We start from the raw sequence: 6694 nt of genomic DNA on the forward strand, positions 1-6694 counted from the left end.
TTGTGGATATTTTGGCAATGTTGGATTCTCTGACTTCAGTGATGGTAAGGTTAGGTTGGGTTAAGTATTGTGAGGTAAGCACGTTTTGTGGATATTTTGGCAATGTCCAATTCTTTGATTTCGGTGATGGTTAGGTTCAGATGGGTGAGGGTTGGTAGGATAAGAACTTTTTGTGGATATTTTGGCAATGTCGAATTCTCTGACTTCGGTGATGGTTAGGTTAGGTTGGTTTAGGTATTGTAAGGTAAGCACGTTTTGTGGATATTTTCGCAATGTCCAATTCTTTGATTTCGGTGATGGTTAGGTTCAGATGGGTGAGGTTTGGTAGGATAAGAACTTTTTGTGGATATTTTGGCAATTTCGAATTCTCTGACTTCGGTGATGGTTAGGTTAGGTTGGTTTAAGTATTGTAAGGTAAGCACGTTTTGTGGATATTTTCGCAATGTCCAATTCTTTGATTTCGGTGATGGTTAGGTTCAGATGGGTGAGGTTTGGTAGGATAAGAACTTTTTGTGGATATTTTGGCAATTTCGAATTCTCTGACTTCGGTGATGGTTAGGTTAGGTTGGGTTAGGTATTGTGAGGTAAGCACGTTTTGTGAATATTTTATTAATGTCCAATTCTTTGATTTCGGTGATGGTTAGGTTCAGATGGGTGAGGTTTGGTATGATAAGAACTTTTTGTGGATATTTTGGCAATGCCTTATTCTTTGATTTCGGTGATGGTTTGGTTCAGATGGGTGAGGTTTGGTAGGATAAGAACTTTTTGTGGATATTTTGGCAATGTCGAATTCTCTGACTTCGGTGATAGTTAGGTTAGGTTGGGTTAGGTATTGTGAGGTAAAAACGTTTTGTGGATTATTTATCAATGTCCAATTCTTTGATTTCGGTGATGGTTAGGTTCAGATGGGTGAGGTTTTGTAGGATAAGAACTTTTTGTGGATATTTTGGCAATGTCGAATTCTCTTACTTCGGTGATGGTTAGGTTAGGTTGGATAAGGTATAGTGAGGTAAGCACGTTTTGTGGATATTTTGGCAATGTCCATTTCTTCGATTTCGGTGATGGTTAGGTTCAGATGGGTGAGGTTTGGTGGGGTATGAACTTTTTGTGGATATTTTGGCAATGTTGAATTCTCTGACTTCGGTGATGGTAAGGTTAGGTTAGGTTAGGTATTGTGAGTTAAGCACGTTTTGTGGATATTTTCGCTATGTCCAATTCTTTGATTTCGGTGATGGTTAGGTTCAGATGGGTGAGGTTTGGTATGATAAGAACTTTTTGTGGATATTTTGGCAATGTCGAATTCTCTGACTTCGGTGATGGTAAGGTTAGGTTGGGTTAGGTATTGTGAGGTAAAAACGTTTTGTGGATTATTTATCAATGTCCAATTCTTTGATTTCGGTGATTGTTAGGTTCAGATGGGTGAGGTTTTGTAGGATAAGAACTTTTTGTGGATATTTTAACAATGTCGAATTCTCTGACTTCGGTGATGGTTAGGGTAGGTTAGGTTAGGTATTGTGAGGTAAGCACGTTTTGTGGATATTTTCGCAATGTTTAATTCTTTGATTTCGGTGATGGTTAGGTTCAGATGGGTGAGGTTTGGTAGGATAAGAACTTTTTGTGGATATTTTGGCAATGTCGAATTCTCTGACTTCGGTGATGGTTAGGTTAGGTTGGGTTAGGTATTGTGAGGTAAGCACGTTTTGTGAATATTTTATTAATGTCCAATTCTTTGATTTCGGTGATGGTTAGGTTCAGATGGGTGAGGTTTGGTATGATAAGAACTTTTTGTGGATATTTTGGCAATGTCGAATTCTCTGACTTCGGTGATGGTAAGGTTAGGTTGGGTTAGGTATTGTGAGGTAAAAACGTTTTGTGGATTATTTATCAATGTCCAATTCTTTGATTTCGGTGATTGTTAGGTTCAGATGGGTGAGGTTTTGTAGGATAAGAACTTTTTGTGGATATTTTAACAATGTCGAATTCTCTGACTTCGGTGATGGTTAGGGTAGGTTAGGTTAGGTATTGTGAGGTAAGCACGTTTTGTGGATATTTTCGCAATGTTTAATTCTTTGATTTCGGTGATGGTTAGGTTCAGATGGGTGAGGTTTGGTAGGATAAGAACTTTTTGTGGATATTTTGGCAATGTCGAATTCTCTGACTTCGGTGATGGTTAGGTTAGGTTGCATTAGGTATTGTGAGGTAAGCACGTTTTGTGAATATTTTATTAATGTCCAATTCTTTGATTTCGGTGATGGTTAGGTTCAGATGGGTGAGGTTTGGTATGATAAGAACTTTTTGTGGATATTTTGGCAATGTCGAATTCTCTGACTTCGGTGATGGTTAGGTTAGGTTGGGTTAGGTATTGTGAGGTAAAAACGTTTTGTGGATTATTTATCAATGTCCAATTCTTTGATTTCGGTGATGGTTAGGTTCAGATGGGTGAGGTTTTGTAGGATAAGAACTTTTTGTGGATATTTTGGCAATGTCGACTTCTCTGACTTCGGTGATGGTAAGGTTAGGTTGGGTTAGGTATTGTGAGGTAAGCACGTTTTGTGGATATTTTCGCAATGTTTAATTCTTTGATTTCGGTGATGGTTAGGTTCAGATGGGTGAGGTTTGGTAGGATAAAAACTTTTTGTGGATATTTTGGCAATGTCGACTTCTCTGACTTCGGTGATGGTAAGGTTAGGTTGGGTTAGGTATTGTGAGGTAAGCACGTTTTGTGGATATTTTGGCAATGCCTAATTCTTTGATTTCGGTGATGGTTAGGATCAGATGGGTGAGGTTTGGTAGGATAAGAACTTTTTGTGGATATTTTGGCAATTTCGAATTCTCTGACTTCGGTGATGGTTAGGTTAGGTTGGGTTAGGTATTGTGAGGTAAGCACGTTTTGTGAATATTTTATTAATGTCCAATTTTTTGATTTCGGTGATGGTTAGGTTCAGATGGGTGAGGTTTGGTATGATAAGAACTTTTTGTGGATATTTTGGCAATGCCTTATTCTTTGATTTCGGTGATGGTTTGGTTCAGATGGGTGAGGTTTGGTAGGATAAGAACTTTTTGTGGATATTTTGGCAATGTCGAATTCTCTGACTTCGGTGATAGTTAGGTTAGGTTGGGTTAGGTATTGTGAGGTAAAAACGTTTTGTGGATTATTTATCAATGTCCAATTCTTTGATTTCGGTGATGGTTAGGTTCAGATGGGTGAGGTTTTGTAGGATAAGAACTTTTTGTGGATATTTTGGCAATGTCGAATTCTCTTACTTCGGTGATGGTTAGGTTAGGTTGGATAAGGTATAGTGAGGTAAGCACGTTTTGTGGATATTTTGGCAATGTCCATTTCTTCGATTTCGGTGATGGTTAGGTTCAGATGGGTGAGGTTTGGTGGGGTATGAACTTTTTGTGGATATTTTGGCAATGTTGAATTCTCTGACTTCGGTGATGGTAAGGTTAGGTTAGGTTAGGTATTGTGAGTTAAGCACGTTTTGTGGATATTTTCGCTATGTCCAATTCTTTGATTTCGGTGATGGTTAGGTTCAGATGGGTGAGGTTTGGTATGATAAGAACTTTTTGTGGATATTTTGGCAATGTCGAATTCTCTGACTTCGGTGATGGTAAGGTTAGGTTGGGTTAGGTATTGTGAGGTAAAAACGTTTTGTGGATTATTTATCAATGTCCAATTCTTTGATTTCGGTGATTGTTAGGTTCAGATGGGTGAGGTTTTGTAGGATAAGAACTTTTTGTGGATATTTTAACAATGTCGAATTCTCTGACTTCGGTGATGGTTAGGGTAGGTTAGGTTAGGTATTGTGAGGTAAGCACGTTTTGTGGATATTTTCGCAATGTTTAATTCTTTGATTTCGGTGATGGTTAGGTTCAGATGGGTGAGGTTTGGTAGGATAAGAACTTTTTGTGGATATTTTGGCAATGTCGAATTCTCTGACTTCGGTGATGGTTAGGTTAGGTTGGGTTAGGTATTGTGAGGTAAGCACGTTTTGTGAATATTTTATTAATGTCCAATTCTTTGATTTCGGTGATGGTTAGGTTCAGATGGGTGAGGTTTGGTATGATAAGAACTTTTTGTGGATATTTTGGCAATGTCGAATTCTCTGACTTCGGTGATGGTAAGGTTAGGTTGGGTTAGGTATTGTGAGGTAAAAACGTTTTGTGGATTATTTATCAATGTCCAATTCTTTGATTTCGGTGATTGTTAGGTTCAGATGGGTGAGGTTTTGTAGGATAAGAACTTTTTGTGGATATTTTAACAATGTCGAATTCTCTGACTTCGGTGATGGTTAGGGTAGGTTAGGTTAGGTATTGTGAGGTAAGCACGTTTTGTGGATATTTTCGCAATGTTTAATTCTTTGATTTCGGTGATGGTTAGGTTCAGATGGGTGAGGTTTGGTAGGATAAGAACTTTTTGTGGATATTTTGGCAATGTCGAATTCTCTGACTTCGGTGATGGTTAGGTTAGGTTGCATTAGGTATTGTGAGGTAAGCACGTTTTGTGAATATTTTATTAATGTCCAATTCTTTGATTTCGGTGATGGTTAGGTTCAGATGGGTGAGGTTTGGTATGATAAGAACTTTTTGTGGATATTTTGGCAATGTCGAATTCTCTGACTTCGGTGATGGTTAGGTTAGGTTGGGTTAGGTATTGTGAGGTAAAAACGTTTTGTGGATTATTTATCAATGTCCAATTCTTTGATTTCGGTGATGGTTAGGTTCAGATGGGTGAGGTTTTGTAGGATAAGAACTTTTTGTGGATATTTTGGCAATGTCGACTTCTCTGACTTCGGTGATGGTAAGGTTAGGTTGGGTTAGGTATTGTGAGGTAAGCACGTTTTGTGGATATTTTCGCAATGTTTAATTCTTTGATTTCGGTGATGGTTAGGTTCAGATGGGTGAGGTTTGGTAGGATAAGAACTTTTTGTGGATATTTTGGCAATGTCGACTTCTCTGACTTCGGTGATGGTAAGGTTAGGTTGGGTTAGGTATTGTGAGGTAAGCACGTTTTGTGGATATTTTGGCAATGCCTAATTCTTTGATTTCGGTGATGGTTAGGATCAGATGGGTGAGGTTTGGTAGGATAAGAACTTTTTGTGGATATTTTGGCCATGTCGAATTCTCTGACTTCGGTGATGGTTAGGTTAGGTTGGATAAGGTATAGTGAGGTAAGCACGTTTTGTGGATATTTTGGCAATGTCCATTTCTTCGATTTCGGTGATGGTTAGGTTCAGATGGGTGAGGTTTGGTGGGGTATGAACTTTTTGTGGATAATTTGGCATTGTCGAATTCTCTGACTTCGGTGATGGTTAGGTTAGGTTGGGTTTGGTATTGTGAGGTAAAAACGTTTTGTGGATTATTTATCAATGTCCAATTCTTTGATTTCGGTGATGGTTAGGTTCAGATGGGTGAGGTTTTGTAGGATAAGAACTTTTTGTGGATATTTTGGCAATGTCGAATTCTTTGACTTCGGTGATGGTGAGGTTAGGTTGGATAAGGTAACGTGAGGTAAGCACGTTTTGTGGATATTTTGGCAATGTCCAATTCTTTGATTTCGGTGATGGTTAGGTTCAGATGGGTGAGGTTTGGTAGGATAAGAACTTTTTGTGGATATTTTGGCAATGTCGAATTCTTTGACTTCGGTGATGGTGAGGTTAGGTTGGATAAGGTAACGTGAGGTAAGCACGTTTTGTGGATATTTTGGCAATGTCCAATTCTTTGATTTCGGTGATGGTTAGGTTCAGATGGGTGAGGTTTGGTAGGATAAGAACTTTTTGTGGATATTTTGGCAATGTCGAATTCTCTGACTTTGGTGATGGTTAGGTTAGGTTGGTTTAGGTATTGTAAGGTAAGCACGTTTTGTGGATATTTTCGCAATGTCCAATTCTTTGATTTCGGTTATGGTTAGGTTCAGATGGGTGAGGTTTGGTAGGATAAGAACTTTTTGTGGATATTTTGGCAATGTCGAATTCTCTGACTTCGGTGATGGTTAGGTTAGGTTGGGTTAGGTATTGTGAGGTAAGCACGTTTTGTGGATATTTTGGCAATGCCTAATTCTTTGATTTCGGTGATGGTTTGGTTCAGATGGGTGAGGTTTGGTAGGATAAGAACTTTTTGTGGATATTTTGGCAATGTCGAATTCTCTGACTTCGGTGATGGTAAGGTTAGGTTGGGTTAGGTATTGTGAGGTAAAAACGTTTTGTGGATTATTTATCAATGTCCAATTCTTTGATTTCGGTGATGGTTAGGTTCAGATGGGTGAGGTTTTGTAGGATAAGAACTTTTTGTGGATATTTTGGCAATGTCGAATTCTCTGACTTCGGTGATGGTAAGGTAAGGTTGGGTTAGGTATTGTGAGGTAAGCACGTTTTGTGGATATTTTGGCAATGCCTTATTCTTTGATTTCGGTGATGGTTTGGTTCAGATGGGTGAGGTTTGGTAGGATAAGAACTTTTTGTGGATATTTTGGCAATGTCGAATTCTCTGACTTCGGTGATAGTTAGGTTAGGTTGGGTTAGGTATTGTGAGGTAAGCACGTTTTGTGGAAATTTTATTAATGTCCAATTCTTTGATTTCGGTGATGGTTAGGTTCAGATGGGTGAGGTTTGGTATGATAAGAACTTTTTGTGGATATTTTGGCAATGTCGAATTCTCTGACTTCGGTGATGGTTAGGTTAGGTTGGGTTAG

The sequence above is a fragment of the Arctopsyche grandis genome, unplaced genomic scaffold (genome assembly GCF_051622035.1).
Source record: "Arctopsyche grandis isolate Sample6627 unplaced genomic scaffold, ASM5162203v2 HiC_scaffold_23, whole genome shotgun sequence".
Classification (NCBI taxonomy): domain Eukaryota; kingdom Metazoa; phylum Arthropoda; class Insecta; order Trichoptera; family Hydropsychidae; genus Arctopsyche; species Arctopsyche grandis.